Source organism: Delphinapterus leucas, chromosome 10 (assembly GCF_059928025.1).
Source record: "Delphinapterus leucas isolate spDelLeu-1000000601 "Yukka" chromosome 10, BTC_Dleu_Yukka2, whole genome shotgun sequence".
NCBI lineage: Eukaryota > Metazoa > Chordata > Mammalia > Artiodactyla > Monodontidae > Delphinapterus > Delphinapterus leucas.
The window spans coordinates 71,745,517-71,762,881 of record NC_143138.1 but is presented as its reverse complement, the minus strand read 5'-3'; the positions used below and the strand labels follow the sequence as shown (position 1 = coordinate 71,762,881).

The 17,365-nt window shown below is 39.4% G+C and overlaps 1 pseudogene; it reads right to left on the bottom strand.

The window, feature by feature from the left end:
- Positions 1-8,026: 8,026 nt before the first annotated feature.
- Positions 8,027-9,625, bottom strand: LOC149748290 (large ribosomal subunit protein uL22m pseudogene; annotated as a pseudogene).
- Between the last annotated feature and the right edge of the window lie 7,740 nt (positions 9,626-17,365).

Here is a 17,365-nt window from a genome sequence, read left to right as displayed (position 1 = left end):
AAGCACTGACCTCTTCAAAGTCAGAGAAGTCTAATGTCATCAGTATTTCCCTAGGTAGCTTGTTAGTCTACCCAGGGCTCAGTATTGTCCTTTGTTGTGGGCAGATTTGGTACTTGGCTTGGTTGTAGTTGGATAAGCCTTGGTGAGAAGACTGTGTGACTGAATTGTGCATGGCCTCCATCACTGACTGTGTGGCCAGTGAATTCCCTCTTCTAAGCAACATAAAGATCATAAAACATGTTAACTCTGTTTATCACCTCCTACTTACATGTTCTTTTCCAGTAATTTAGTTATGCTTTTTTTGATTAACATTAGACATTGTTTTAAAAAATTATATCATATTTTTATATTATATTAAGATTAGACATTATTTTTTAAAAACAGGCAATTATAAACAAACCTTTTTTATAAACAAAAATTTTTTATTTTTATATAAAAATATATACAAAAGTATTTTTTAAAATAATGTTCTTTGTTCATTTCTTCTTACATCTCAAACTTTCCTTCCTAGCTTATAATTCTTTTTTTTTAACATCTTTATTGGAGTACAATTGTTTTACAATGGTGTGTTAGTTTCTGCTTTATAACAAAGTGAATCAGCTATATATATACATATATCACCATATCCCCTCCCTCTTACGTCTCTCTCCCACCCTACCTATCCCACCCCTCTAGGTGCTCACAAAGCACCAAGCTGATCTCCCTGTGCTATTTGGCTGCTTCCCACTAGTTATCTGTTTTACATTTGGTAGTGTATATATGTCCATGCCACTCTCTCACTTCGTCTCTAGGTCCATCCACCTCACTACAAATAACTCAATTTTGTTTCGTTTTATGGCTGAGTAATATTCCATTGTATATATGTGCCACATCTTCTTTATCCATTCATCTGTCTGTGGGCACTTAGGTTGCTTCCATGTCCTGTCTATTGTAAATAGTGCTGCAATGAACATTGTGGTACATGACTCTTTTTGAGTTATGGTTCTCAGGGTATATGCCCAGTAGTGGGATTGCTGGGTCATATGGTAGCTCTATTTTTAATTTTTTAAGGAACCTCCATACTGTTCTCCATTGTGGCTGTATCAATTTACATTCCTACCAACAGTGCAAGAGGGTTCCCTTTTCTCCACACCCTCTCCAGCATTTATTGTTTCTAGATTTTTTGATGATGGCCATTCTGACCAGTGTGAGGTGATACCTCATTGTAGTTTTGATTTGCATTTCTCTAATAATTACTGATGTTGAGCATCTTTTCATGTGTTTGTTGGCAATCTGTATATCTTCTGTGAAGAAATGCCTATTTAGGTCTTCTGCCCATTTTTGGATTGGGTTGTTTGTTTTTTTAACATTGAGCTGCATGAGCTGTTTATATATTTTGGAGATTAATCCTTTGTCCATTGATTCATTTGCAAATATTTTCTCCCATTCTGAGGGTTGCCTTTTCATCTTGTTTGTAGTTTCCTTTGCTTTGCAAAAGCTTTTAAGTTTCATTAGGTCCCATTTTTTAATTTTTGTTTTTATTTCCATTTCTCTAGTAGGTGGGTCAAAAAGAATTTTGCTGTTATTTATGTCATAGAGTGTTCTGCCTATGCTTTGCTCTAAGAGTTTTATAGTGTCTGTTCTTACATTTAGGTCTTTAATCCATTTTGAGTTTATTTTTGTGCATGGTGTTAGGGAGTGTTTTCATTTCATTCTTTTACACGTAGCTGTCCCGTTTTCCCAGCACCACATACTGAAGAGGCTGTCTTTTCTCCATTGTATATTCTTGCCTCCTTTATCAAAAATAAGGTGACCATAGGTGCATGGATTTATCTCTGGGCTTCCTATCCTTTCCCATTGATCTATATTTCTGTTTTTGTGCCAGTACCACACTGTCTGGATTACTGTGTAGTATAGTCTGAAGTCTGGGGGTCTTAATTCCTCCAGCTCTGTTTTTCTTTCTCAAGATTGCTTTGGGTATTCGGGGTCTTTTGTGTTTCCATACACCTTGTGAAATTTTTTGTTCTAGTTCTGTGGAAAATGCCATTGGTAGTTTGATAGGGATTGCATTGAATCTGTAGATTGCTTTGGGTAGTATAGTCATTTTCACAATATTGATTCTTCCAATCCAAGAACATGGTATATCTCTCTATCTGTTTGTATCATCTTTAATTTCTTACATCAGTGTCTTATAGTTTTCTGCATACAGGTCTTTCGCCTCCTTAGGCAGGTTTATTCCTAGGTATTTTATTCTTTTTGTTGCAGTGGTAAATGGGAGTGTTTCCTTAATTTCTCTTTCAGATTTTTCATCATTAGTGTATAGGAATGCCAGAGATTTCTGTGCATTAATTTTGTGTCCTGCTAGTTTACCAAATTCATTGATTAGCTCTAGTAGTTTTCTGGTAGCATCTTTAGGATTCTCTATGTATAGTATCATGTCATCTGCAAACAGTGACAGCTTTACTTCTTCTTTTCCGATTTGGATTCCTTTTATTTCTTTTTCTTCTCTGATTGCTGTGGCTAAAACTTCCAAAGCTATGTTGAATAAGAGTGGTGAGAGTGGACAACCTTGTCTTGTTCCTGATCTTAGAGGAAATAGTTTCAGTTTTTCACCATTGAGAATGATGTTAGTTGTGGGTTTGTCATATATGGCCTTTATTATGTTGAGGGAAGTTCACTCTGTGCCTACTTTCTGGAGAGTTTTTATCATAAATGGATGTTGAATTTTGTCGAAAGCTTTTTCTGCATCTATTGAGATGATCATATGGTTTTTCTCCTTCAGTGTGTTAATATGGTGTATCACACTGATTGTTTAGCATATACTGAAGAATCCTTGCATTCCTGGGATAAACCCCACTTGATTATGGTGTTTGATCCTTTTAATGTGCTGTTGGGTTCTGTATGCTAGTATTTTTGTGACGATTTTTGCATCTATGTTCATCAGTGATATTGGCATGTAGTTTACTTTGTGACATCTTTGTCTGGTTTGGTTATCAGGGTAATGGTGGCCTCATAGAATGAGTTTGGGAGTGTTCCTCCTTTTGCCATATTTTGGAAGAGTTTGAGAAGGACCGGTGTTAGCTCTTCTCTAAATGTTTATTAGAATTCCCCTGTGAAGCCACCTGGTCCTGGGCTTTTGTTTGTTGGAAGAGTTTTAATCACAGTCTCAATTTCAATGCTTGTGATTGGTCTGTTTATGTTTTCTATTTCTTCCTGGGTCAGTCTTGGAAGATTGTGCTTTTCTAAGAATTTGTCCATTTCTTCCAGATTGTGCATTTTATTGGCATAGAGTTGCTTGTAGTAATCGCTCATGATCCTTTGTATTTCTGCAGTGTCAATTGTTACTTCTCCTTTTTCATTTCCAATTCTAATGATTTGAGTCTTCTCCCTTTTTTTCTTGATGAGTCTGACTAATGGTTTATCAGTTTTGTTTATCTTCTCCAAGAACCAGCTTTTAGTTTTATTGATCTTTGCTATTGTTTCCTTCATTTCTTTTTCATTTATTTCTGATCTGATCTTTATGATTTCTTTCCTTCTGCTAACTTTGGTTTTTTTTTTTGTTTTTCTTTCTCTAATTGCTTTAGGTGTAAGTTTAGGTTGTTTATTTGAGATGTTTCCTTTTTCTTAAGGTAAGATTGTATTGCTATAAACTTCCCTCTTAGAAGTGCTTTTTCTGCATCCCATAGGTTTTGGGTCATCGTGTTTTCATTTTCATTTCTTTCTAGGTATTTTTTGATTTCCTATTTGATTTCTTCAGTGATCTCTTGGTTATTTAGTAGTGTATTGTTTAGCCTCCATGTGTTTGTATTTTTTACATATTTTTTCCTGTAATTGATATCTAGTTTCATAGCGTTATGGTTGGAAAATATACTTGATATGATTTCAGTTTTCTTAAATTTACCAAGGCTTGATTTGTGACCCAAGATATGATCTATCCTGGAGAATGTTCTATGAGCACTTGAGAAGAAAGTGTGTTCTGTTGTTTTTGGATGGAATGTCCTATAAGTATCAGTTAAGTCCATCTTGTTTAATGTATCATTTAAAGCTTGTGTTTCCTTATTTATTTTCATTTTGGGTGATATGTCCATTTTTGAAAGTGGGTTGTGAAAGTCCCCTACTATGGTTGTATTACTGTCAATTTCCCCTTTTATGGCTGTTAGCGTTTGCCTTATATATTGAGGTACTCCTATGTTGGGTTCATAAATATTTATAATTGTTATGTCTTCTTCTTCGATTGATCCCTTGATCATTATGTAGTGTCCTTCTTTTTTTTTTTTTTTTTTTTTCCCCACAGAGAAAAATACATTCATTTTATTTTGCAGTGTTTGCAGTATACTCACTTCGCATGTCTTTCCCCTCAGGGTTAGCTGGAGCCTCATAAAGTTTGGTAACTCTGAGTCAGCTCCAAAGACAGTATATTCCCCATCCACATCACACATCCCACATCTTACTTCTAGAAGGATGAAGTGGTCCTAATGTTTTATACAGTTGAAAACAAAACCCAAGTCAGCATTCTGACAACATAACTCTTTACTGATCCATATGACATTTGCCATTTTACCCTTTCCCCTCACTGTGTCTTTAAGAAAATAAACTTTCCCAAAAATCCAATGACTATTTTCCAGCGCACCCTGATGTCTGCTGCCATAGGCCCATGTCCCTCTGCTTCGTAACACTCAGCACAGTGAAGACTTGTAATTAGTGATTTACTGAATTACTCTGCCTTTCCCAGCAGAGTGTGAGCTCCACAAGCAAGGGCCGATTCCTCTTTTACTACCTGTATCCTCAGCACCAGGCATATAATGGTTGCCCAATAAATTACGTTGAGTTAAAGAAAACAAAAGCTAACCTTTAAAAAAATACCTATCATATGATAGCAGTTGGGGTGATGGTTACCTTTGGGGAAGACAGGTGGGTAGTGACTGGCAGGGGGCATGAAGGAGACTCAGGGTTGCAGTCACATTCTATTTCTTCACCTGTTTACCTGGGCACGTTCACCACTTGGTCATTTATTGAGCTAAACTTATGATCAGTGTACTTCCTGCACTGAAAGAGAACCTAGAGACCCTCTGATGCAGTGATTCTCTAGCCACACATCACTGGGGCATTCATTACAAGTGCAAACCCCCTGGTCTCCCACACCAGATCCTGACTCACTACGTCTTAGAGTAGGGCCCAGGGATTTGGATCTTTTAACAAGTCCTTCAAGTGATTCTGAAGAAGGTGGTCTACAGAGAACACTGAGCCTCTTATCTTCTAGATGAATGAAATGGAGGCCAGGGAGGGAGGAGACCTGCCCAGAGTGTTCTTCTGGTTAATGAGTATGCCAGGACTAGAATGAAGTTCGCCTTTGACCACTCCAGTGTTATTTCCATGATTCCATGCTAGAATAGCTTAGGACCCAGAATGAATCTGCCCTAAACCTCAGTGCCTTATTCCACTGAGCCCTTTGCCTTTTTACCCACACATTAGGTTAATTGTGGAGGCCCAGAAACATACCTGTACATTCATTAGGGATGCAGAACCAGGTACTTAAACTTAGAGTTTAAATCGTAGCTCCAATATTTATAAACTGTGTGACCCTGAGATAGTTATTTGTAAAATATAGCAGGGAGCATGTCAAGTAATGTGGTCCCAGTAAATAGTATCTATAATTAATGCCATCTTAAAACATGGTGCTAAAGATACATTCTTCATTCGACTAGAGGGATATTCTCAAAGTGCAGTCCCCTACAATAGGATCACCAGGAAGTGCTTATTTAAAACAGATTTCTAGTGAATCAGAATCTCTGGGGTAAAACCCAGAAGTCTGCATTAATAAGCAAGCACCCCAAGTTCTTCATCTACATATAAACTTTTGAGAAACACTGGTCTAGGGCCATGGACGGAGTGCCTCTTGTCAATGAAAACACGTGTATCAACGAAAACCAGGTAGCGCTGAACACTCTAACAATTTTCTGCTAACAAGAGGGAAGTGAGTGCCACCTACTGCCTTATTTTTATTTATTTATTATCATTATTTGATTTACTTTCAGGTGTGTTGGGTCTTCATTGCTGTGCGTGGGCTTTCTCTAGTTGCAGTGAGCGAGGGCTACTCTCCGTTACAGTGTGCGGGCTTCTCATTCCAGTGGCTTCTCTTGTAGCAGAGCACAGGCTCCAGGCACACGGGCTTCTGTAGTTGTAGCACACAGGCTCAGTAGTTGTGGCTCATGGAATCTGGAGCACAGGCTTTGTAGTTGTGGCGCATGGGCTTAGTTGCTCCATGGCCTGTGGGATCTTCCTGGACCAGGACTCAAACCCATGTCGCCTGCATCATCAGGCGGATTTTTAACCACTGCGCCACCAGGGAAGTCCTGTGCATTAATTTTGTATCCTGCAACCTTACCGAAGCCATTGATTAGTTCTCGTAGTTTTCTGGTGGCATCTTTAGGATTTTCTATGTATAGTATCATGTCACTGGCAAACGGTGACAGTTTTACTTCTTCTTTACCAATTTGTATTTGTTTTATTTCTTTTTCTTCTCTGATTGCTGTGGCTAGGACTACTAATACCATGTTGAATAATAGTGGCAAGAGTGGACATCCTTGTCTTGTTCCTGATCTTAGAGGAAATGCTTTCAGTTTTTCACCATTGAGAATGATATTTGCTGTGAGTTTGTTGTATATAGTTTTTATTATGTTGAGGTAGGTTCCCTCTATGCACACTTTCTGGAGACTTTTATCATAAATGGGTGTTGAATTGTGTCCAAAGCTTCTTCTGTATCTATTGAGACGATCATATGGTTTTTATTCTTTAATTTGTTCATATGGTGTATCACACTGATTGTTTTGCATTTACTGAAGAATCCCTGGGATAAATCCCACTTGATCATGGTGTATGATCCTTTTAATGTGTTGTTGGGTTCTGTTTGCTAGTATTTTGTTGAGGATTTTTGCGTCTATGTTCATCAGTGATATTGGTCTATAATTTTCTTTTTTGTGATATCTTTGTCTGGTTTGGGTATCAGGGTGATGGTGGCCTTGTAGAACAAGTTTGGGAGTGTTCTTCCCTCTGTAATTTTTTGGAAGAGTTTGACAAGGATAGGTGTTAACCCTTCTCTAAATGTTTGATAGAGTTCGCCTGTGAAGCCATCTGGTCCTGGACTTTTGTTTGTTGGAAGATTTTTTTTTTTTTTTTTTTTGGTACGTGGGCCTCTCACTGCTGTGGCCTCTCCCACTGCGGAGCACAGGCTCCGGACACACAGGCTCACCGGCCATGGCTCACGGGCCCAGCCGCTCCGCGGCATGTGGGATCTTCCCAGACCGGGGCACGAACCCGTGTCCCCCGCATCGGCAGGCGGACTCTCAACCACTGCGCCACCAGGGAAGCCCTGTTGGAAGATTTTTAATTGCAGTTTCAATTTCATTACCTGTGATTGGTCTGTTTATATTTTCTAATTCTTCCTGGTTCAATCTTGGAAGGTTGTAGTTTTCCAAAAATTTGTCCATTTCTTCCAGGTTGTTCATTTTATTGGCATAGAGATGTAGTAGTCTCTTAGGATGCTTTGTATTTCTGCAGTGTCTGTTGTAACTTCTTCTTTTTCATTTCTAATTCTATTGATTTGCATCCTCTCCCTTTTTTTTCTTGATGAATCTGGCTAAAGGTTTGTCGATTTTGTTTATCTTCTCAATGAACCAGCTTTTAGTTTTATTGATCTTTGGTATTGCTTTCTTTGTTTCTATTTCATTTATTTCTGCTCTGATCTTTGTGATTTCTTTCCTTCTACTAACTTTGGGTTTTCTTTGTTCTTCTTTTTCTAGTTGCTTTAGGTGTAAGGTTACATGGTTTATTTGAGATTTTTCTTGTTTCTTGAGGTGAGCTTGAATTGCTATGAACTTCCCTCTTAGAACTGCTTTTGCTGTGTCCCATAGGTTTTGGATTGTTGTGTTTTTGTTGTCATTTGTCTCTAGGTATTTTTTTGATTTCCTCTTTGGTTTCTTCAGTGATCACTTGGTTATTTAGCAGCACACTGTTTAGCCTCCATGTATTTGTGTTTTTTACTGTTTTTGTCTTGTAAGTCATTTCTAATCTCATGGTGTTGTGGTCGGAAAAGATGCTTGATATGATTTCAGTTTTCTTAAATTTTCCAAGCCTTGATTTGTGACCCAAGATGTGGTCTATTCTGGAGAACGTTCCATGTGCACTTGAGAAGAAAGTGTATTTTTCCACTTTCAGGTGGAATGTCCTAAACATATCAGTTATTTTAGAGTGCAAGGCTGAGACTGGTTCAATTCCTCTCTCCGTAATTGAATTCACTCTGAAAAATGAATCAATCCTAAACTAGACAGCCAAGCAATAGTAAACATTATTGGTAAGAGACATAAAAATAGTCATTATTTAAGCAAAATAAAACATTCTAAGTTAAATGGTTTTTGGAGTTTTAGATTAATATATCTAATAAACTCCTGTAGTTTCAAGTTACTACTAAAACAGTAAAGGAAAATATAATCTGTCGTCCACTGGCCTATGCCAACAGTGAAAGGAAAAACTGAACTACAGAATGCCCTGAAATACTACACTGAAACAATGTGCAGGGATGCTCCCCTCTACCACCCCCTCCCCCAGTTCCAGGAGAGAAATCAAGTGAAATAATAAGGACAAGCTTTTTTATCCTATAACTTTCTACTCAAGTCCGTATCAAAACTACCACCTGCAGGGCACAAGCTAGAAAGCTAACATTGCCTTCAAACGGCACTCAAAAAAGCCTTCTGAATTATATAGCGTGTCACTACATTTAAAGCTGACTTCTCCTTCCTAGTTGCCAATACAAAAAATATACCCAGAGGCTCAAGAGAGATGGGCAGAGCTTTATAAATATTCATGTAAAACTAGCAGTTGTACTTCATATTTCAGTAATTCAATGACAAATCATAAAAAGCATCTGTCTTCAATTTTTGTTGGTTTTAGGAAATAAATGGTAAAATATGTACACTGTGGAGTCTTAATACCCCCATCATAGAGTGTGAATGATGGTCCGGTTGCGAAGCTCCTGGATATACTCTTTGGCATGGGCGACTGCTGTCTTTGGCGCCTCAGGTGGAGGTGGAGGGCCTTCCACCAACTTCACAAAATAATGGCAAAAAACCTTCTCCGTAATTCCAAAGCAACTTCTGCCGTGGTGCTGGATGCATTTCAGGTACTGGCCTCGCCCTGAGGTGGACTCAGCTATATATAAATTGGATCTGAATTCCACACTGTGTGTGGTCTCTCACTGACATATCTTGTACTTCTAAGAGAACCTCTTTAATTATCTGGGCCCCTTTTTTGTCACTGAATTCCAGCTGAGCCAGAGCCTGGTCAGTGGACATTCCTCGTATCAGTTTTACCAAATACCACATCTTGTCTTTGCTGTACTTTGTCTTCGAGAATGGTAGACTTCCCCAAGGCCAGCTTCCCCCTCAGATTCTACATCCATAATGCACCCAGATGATCCATTATTACTGCCGCCATCCTTCTCCCTCTCTCTTCGGAAGCCTCCAAGTGTAGTGTCTTTCTTTGTCTCTTGTAATAGTCTTTATTTTAAAGTCTATTTTGTCTGATGTGAGAATTGCTACTCCAGATTTCTTTTCACTTCCATTGCATGGAATATGTTTTTCCATCCCCTCACTTTCAGTCTGTATGCCTCCCTAGGTCTGAAGTGTGTCTCTTGTAGAGAGCATATATACAGGTCTTGTTTTTGTATCCATTCAGCCAGTCTTTGTCTTTTGGTTGGAGTATTTAATCCATTTACATTTAAGGTAGTTATCGATATGTATGTTCCTATTACCATTTTCTTAATTGTTTCTTTAATAAAGAAATTAGATATTTTTATTTTTTTAATTTATTTAGTTTTTTGGCCACGCCGCACAGCTTGCAGGATCTTAGTCCCCTGATCAGGTATCTAACCTGTGCCCCCTGAAGTGGAAGCATGAAGCCCTAACCACTGTACCACCAGAGAATTCCCTAGATATTTTTTTTAACATCTTTATTGGAGTATAACTGCTTTACAATGGTGTGTTAGTTTCTGCTTTATAACAAAGTGAATCAGTTATACATATACATATGTTCTCATATCTCTTCCCTCTTGTGTCTCCCTCCCTCCCACCCTCCCTATCTCACCATTCTAGGTGGTCACAAACCACTGAGCTGATCTCCCTGTGCTATGCAGCTGCTTCCCACTAGCTATCTATTTTACGTTTGGTAGTGTTATATGTCCATGCCACTCTCTCACTTTGTCACAGCTTACCCTTCCCCCTCCCCACATCCTCAAGTCCATTCTCTAGTAGGCCTGTGTCTTTATTCCTGTCTTACCCCTAGGTTCTTCATGACCTTTTTTTTTTTTTCTTAGATTCCATATATACGTGTTAACATACAGTATTTGTTTTTCTCTTTCTGACTTACTTCACTCTGTATGACAGACCCTGGGTCCATCCACCTCACTACAAATAACTCAATTTCATTTCTTTTTGTGGCTGAGTAATATTCCATTGTATATATGTGCCACAGCTTCTTTATCCTTTCGTCTGTTGATGGACACTTAGTTTGCTTCCATGTCTTGGCTGTTGTAAATAGAGCTGCAATGAACATTTTGGTACATGACACTTTTTCAATTATGGCTTTCTCAGGGTATATGCCTAGTAGTGGGATTGCTGGGCCGTATGGTAATTCTATTTTTAGTTTTTTAAGGAACCTCCATACTGTTCTCCATAGTGGCTGTATCAATTTGCATTCCCACCAACAGTGTAGGAGTGTTCCCTTTTCTCCACACCCTCTCCAGCATTTACTGTTTCTAGATTTTTTGATGTTGGCCATTCTGACCAGTGTGAAGTGATAGCTCATTGTAGTTTCCGTTGTTTTTGGTGTCTGCCCCCAGTGGGTAAGGTTAGTTCAGTGGGTTGTGTAGGCTTCCTGGTGGAGGGGACTGGTGCCTGTGTTCTGATAGCTGAGGCTGGATCTTGTCTTTCTGGTGGGTAGGACTGCGTCCAGTGGTGTGTTTTGGGGTGTCTGTGACCTTATTATTATTTTAGGCAGCCTCTCTGGTAATGGGTGGAGTTGTGTTCCTGTCTTGCTAGTTGTTTGGCATAGGATGTCCAGCACTGTAGTTTGCTGGTTGTTGAGTGGAACTGGATCTTAGTGTTGAGATGGAGATCTCTGAGAGCGCTTTCGCCATTTGATATTACATGGAGCCAGGAGGTCTCTGATGGACCAGTGTCCTGAACTTGGCACTCCCACGTCAGAGACACAGGCCTGACACCCAATCAGAGCACCAAGTCCCTGTCAGGCACACAGCTCAGAAAAAAAGGGATAAAAAAGAAAGAAAGAAACATAAAATAAAATAAAGTAAAGTTATTAAAATAAAAAATTATTTAAAATAAAAAAATGAAAGTAATTAGAAAAAGAAAGAAGAGAGCAACCAAACCAAAAAACAAATCCACCAATGATAGCAAGTGCTAAAAACTATACTAAGAAGAAAAAAAAAACGGACAGACAGAACCCTGAGACAAGTGGTAAAAACAAAGCTATACAGACAAAACCCACAAAGAAGCATACACATACACACTCACAAAAAGAGAAAAAGGAAAAAAAAAATATATATATATAAAAAGAAAAAAAATGGAAAAGAACCACCAAATCAATAAACAAATCTCCCAATGATAATAAACTCTAAATACTAAACTAAGATAAACATAAAACCAGAAACAAACTAGATGCAGAAAGCTAGACCCCAGTCTACAGTTGCTCCCAATATCCACCGCCTCAATTTTGGGATGATTCCTTGTCTATTCAGGTATTCCAGAGATGCAGCGTACATCAAGTTGATTGTGGAGATTTAATCCTCTGCTCCTGAGGGTGCTGGGAGAGATTTCCCTTTCTCTTCTTTGTACGCACAGCTCCCGGGGTTCAGCTTTGGATTTGGCCCCGCCTCTGCGTGTAGGTCACCGGAGGGCGTCTGTTCTTCGCTCAGACAGTACGGGGTTAAAGGAGCAGCTGATTCGGGGGCTCTGGCTCACTCAGGCCGGGGTGAGGGAGGGGTACGGAATGCGGGGTGAGCCTGCGGCGGCAGAGGCCAGCGTGATGTTACAACAGCCTGAGGCACACCGTCTGTTCTCGCGGGGAAGTTGTCCCTGGATCATGGGATCCTGGCAGTGGCGGGCTGCACAGGCTTCTGGGTGCGGTGGTGTGGATAGTGACCTGTGCTTGCACACAGGTTTCTTGGTGGCTGCAGCAGCAGCCTTAGCGTTTCATGCCCATCTCTGGTGTCCACGCTGATAGCCGCGGCTCACGCCCATCTCTAGAGCTCATTTAGGCGGTGCTCTGAATCCGCTCCCCTTACGCACTCCGAAACAATGGTCTCTTGCCTCTTAGGCAGTTGCAGACTTTTTCCTGGACTCCCTCCCGGCTAGCTGTGGCGCACTGGCCCCCTTCAGGCTGTGTTCACGCAGCCAACCCCAGTCCTCTCCCTGGGATCTGACCTCCGAAGCTGGAGCCTCAGCTCCCAGCCCCCACTGTCCCCGGTGGATGAGCAGACAAGCCTCTCAGGCTGGTGAGTGCTGGTCGGCACCAATCCTCTGTGCAGGAATCTCTCCACTTTGCCCTCCACACCCCTGTTGCTGCGCTCTTCTCCGTGGCTCTGAAGCTTCCCCACCACCACCCCCCGTCTCCACCAGTGAAGGGGCTTCCTAGTGTGTGGAAACTTTTCCTCCTTCACAGCTCCCTCCCAGAGGTGCAGGCCCCATCCCTATTCTTCTGTCTCTCTTTTTCCTTTTTTCTTTTGCCCTACCCAGTTACGTGGGTAGTTTTTTGCCTTTTGGGAAGTCTGAGGTCTTCTGCCAGCGTTCAGTAGGTGTTCTGTAGGAGTTGTTCCACATGTAGATGGATTTCTGATGTATTTGTGGGGAGGAAGGCGATCTCCACATCTTACTCCTCCGCCATCTTGAAGGTCCCCCCCTTGGCTTATAATTCTTTATACTTTTAGAAGCTCTTTTGGTGTAGATCTGTTGGTGATAAACTCTTCAATTTTTGTTTCTCTGAAAATGTTTTTATTTCACCCTCATTCTTGAATCAACTGGTTTCAGGTAGCAAGTTGTTTTCTCTCAACCATATATTGTTTCACTAACTTCAAGGTTCTGCTGTTGCTCTGGAAACGTGTGCTATCTGGCTAATTATAAGTGACTAGCTTTCCTCTGTGATTGTTTTTACTCTTGCTACAATGTACGGATGTAAATTTTATTTTATTTATTCTGCTTCCTATATGTATGAATTCATATCTTTCACCCATTCTGTATAGTTCTCAGCTGTTCTCTCTTCACATATCACCTACCATTTGTGTCTCTCTTTATGGGACTCTAATTACATGTGTGTCTGTCCTCCATATTGCTTAACATCCCAGACTCACTTTCCCTCTTCTAGTCTCTCTGAGCTGTATTCTGGGTTATTTCTCTATTTATTCCTTCCAGTTCACCCATTCTCTCTTCAGTACTCTCTAATCTGTGACTAAACCCATTCATTGAGGTTTTTTTGTTTTTGTTGTTTCTCAGCATATCATTGTTTTTTTTAATTTAATTTAATTTATTTTTTTATACAGCAGGTTCTTATTAGTTATCTATTTTATACATATTAGTGTATATATGTCAATCCCAATCTCCCAATTCATCCCACCCCTCCCATACCCTGCTTTCCCCTCTTGGTGGCCATACGTTTATTCTCTACATCTGTGTCTGTATTTCTGCCTTGCAAACTAGTTCATCATTGAGTTTTTTAGATTAACAATTATATTTTTTTGTCCTCCAAAGTCCAGAGTTTAGTTTGGATTTTCCAAATCTTCCTAGTCTCTTTTTGCATGCTTTTTTTATTTAATTCTTTTATTTATTTAAGCATTTTATAAACAGCCATTTTATAGTCTATAGTTAATAATTACAATATCTGAAGCCATTATGTATGTATATGTAAATTCACACTTATTCTCAGGTAATTCTACTGTCTTTCCCTCGTTGATGATTAGTTTCCTTTTATGCTTGGTAATCTTTGTGGATTTATAAATGGCAAATATTAGTGGGAGCCATAAGTGACTAAAATAGAGATTCTTTTCCCCAGAGAAAATTTGTTTTGGCCTCTTCTGGGAGCAAGGGCTGCTACTAATCTAGGACCACTTAGTTCTTTTAATAATCCTGGTTTAATCAGGGCTTTCAGGTTAAGCCCCTCCAACTTGCCACTGGATTAGTCTCTCAGTTGTACAAGTGACCTTGCTATTTGCTCTCAGAGCAACCCCTGCTATTTATGTGGGCTTTCAGCACACTATTCTGGTTTCAGCTCAGTTTTGGAGTTTTGTTTGTTTATTTTAGTCCTTTAGAGGTTTTCCTTACTTCCCATGAGCCCAACAATGCAATAAAAATTATGTTTTGAAAGGACCCTTCATAGCATCATAGTCAGCCATGATGCTGGAAGCAGAAGTTTCTTATTTCATATGCCCAATGTGCACACACTATCAATAGAAATAATTTCTAAAAAATCTTTAAACATTTTGTCGGTCAATCTTAATTTTACAATATTGCTGCATTGTAGGTTTTCCAGGATTTTCAGTTTAACCCATCTCCCTAAGATTTTCAAGTGAAATCCCATTACTGATTACCAAGGATATGCAAGATGGTTTACCATTTTTTCTTTTTTTTTTTTACTTAAAATTTACATTTATTCACATCTTGATATTCAGAGGAGACTATTTGAGGTGCTGTATTTTATGTGGAATCCAAGAAAAAGTAGGTTTGGGCCTGAATTACAGAGAAAATTACCTCCCCCTCCCCCCACTTTTTTGTAGCAATTAAGTGCTGCTTCTGAAGATCATATTACTTTAAAAAAAATAGGCTTTTCTTTTTAGAGCAGTTTTAGGTTTACAGCGAAATTGAGTGAAAAGTAAAGAAAATTTCCGTATACTCCCTGCCCTCACACATGCATAGCTTCCTCCATTATCAATACCTCCCACCAGAGTTGTACATCTGCTACAGCTGCTGAACTTACATTGACACATCATGATCACACAGAGTCCATAGTTTACCTTAGGGTCCATTCTTGGTATTGTACACACTTTGGGCTTGGACAAATTTATAATGACATATATCTACCATTAGAGTATCATACTGAGTAGTTGCACTGTCCTAAAATTCTCTGTGCTCAGCCTATTCATTCCTAGCTCTTCCTAACCCTTGGCAACCACTGATCTTTTCACTGTCTTCATAATTTTTCCTTTTCTAGAATGTCATATAGTGGAATCATACAGTCTGGGCTTACTTTGTTGTTGTTGTTATATTTAAACATTTATTGAGGATTACTCTGTCTCAGAGTTGGCACCCTTTTTCTTAAAGGACCAGATAGTAAATATTTTAGACTTTCAGGTCTGTTGCAGCTACTCAGTTCTGCTGTTGTAGTGTGAAAGCAGCCATAGAAATACATAAACAAATGAATGTGGCTGTGTTCCATTGGAACTTTGATTACAGAAATAGGCAGTGGGCCCATGAGCTGTAGTTTACTGACACCTGATCTATTCTAAACTCTGGATCATGGGGGGGTTTTTTGTTTTTTTTTTGTTTGTTGTTTTGCATATTGACTCTTCACTGATATTCACCAACTTTGTTTCGAAGGTTCTGCCTTCTTACAAGTCCACCAAAGACACAGTGGTCTACTTTCTTTCTCAGAAAAGCCAGGCTTTGCGTGCTTAGGCTTTTACACATGCAGTTCCCCTTCCTGGAATGCCCTTCCACATGCCCTGTGTCTGCTTCCTCCATTATAGCTTCAGATCATAACCTTAATGCCTCCTGCTCAAGAGGATTTCCTTGATTTCCCTCTATAAAGCCATTTCCCTCCACTTCTCATTGATACTTGCCAAAGAATTCTGTCATTTTGTTTTAGAGCACTGACGGAAATTTGTAACTATGTATTTTCTATGAGGGCAGGATCCATGTATATTCTGACTGTGTATCTAGAGCCCAGCACAGTTCCTGGCAAATAGTAGGTATTCTGGGTAATTGTTTGCCAAATGAATGAAGCAACCCTGTGAGGCAGGTACTGTTACTAGTATCTACCTTTTACAGATGAAGAGACCTAGGTTCCACCAAAGTAAGTAACTTACCCAAAGTCATGTAGCTAGTAAGTGTCAGACCCCAGATTCAATCTGAGGTGGGTCTGTCTGATTCCAGGCCCTGTGCTGATCTCCAGTCCCTCTGTGGCCTCTTGGTTTCTTGTTATGTGCAGAGTTGAAGAACAAAGTTGCCCAGATACTCTTGGAGACCTGTCAAGGGAGTAAGAGGTGGGGGGTGGAGAGGTGGGCTTACAGAAGCCTGGTGTTAGTATCAAATGAACTGACTCAAGTTAAATAGGAAAAGGATCAGTTACTTAATTGCAAACAATCTCACTGTTAAGGTACAGCTTTATGATTCAGGGGTCAAAACAGTTTTATGCCAGCAGGATCCCAGTGTTCTTATGGTGGTGAAAGGGAAAGTAAGTAGGAAGGTTCCATTCTCAGTGGAGATCCAGGGCAAAGCAAAGTGCCCCAGCTTATCCAGGAGGCCTGGCAACCATTAAAGAGAAATGACTTCCTAAATTCTAACTGACAGGAGGACTGAATGCATTGTACCATCCAGGAGGCAGAGCCCCCATGCTCAGGGAAATGAATATGGTTTAAAAACTCATGGGATCTTTCCGGTCTGTCCCAAGCTTGGGAATTCAATGTGGAACACTTTTTTAAAACAACAATTTGAAAGAAAGTTAATGTACTTTTCTTGGGATTTTGTAAAGCTGTATTTTGCTTATTAGTCAGTGGAAAAACCTATATGACTAAAATATGTTTAAATGTAAGCTGGCTAATAGAACAGACTCAGGGCAGGAAAATAGACCATTTGAAACAAATCAACCATTAATTTCATATGTATTGCTTAAGAAAAAAGAAAACATTGAAGCAAAGTGAAAATGACATGATGGTCCATTTCAAACATTTGGTATACGTAACATAAATGAATTCTGTGCAGTGATTCTGTGAGTTCAGCCAAACCATGAGAGCCAGCTTTAAGGACTTCATTGATAACCGTGAGTTTAACACAGTTTTGCAGAATTATGTGTTAATTCTCTGAAAGGCATCAACTGTAAATAAGAATATATTACTTTGTCAAAGAAATAATCCATAAACAGAATAAAACTTGTCTGGGTGTGACACTGACTAGCACTTAACTTATGTAGAAGTGGTTGTTCCCAGAGAGAAATACAAGATACTTAGGCTCACACACATGTGTGCGAAAACTATCTGTACTAAAAAAAAAGCATATTTTTACATCTTCCTTGATCTTTTACTTTTATGCAGTAAACATAATTCATCATTTTC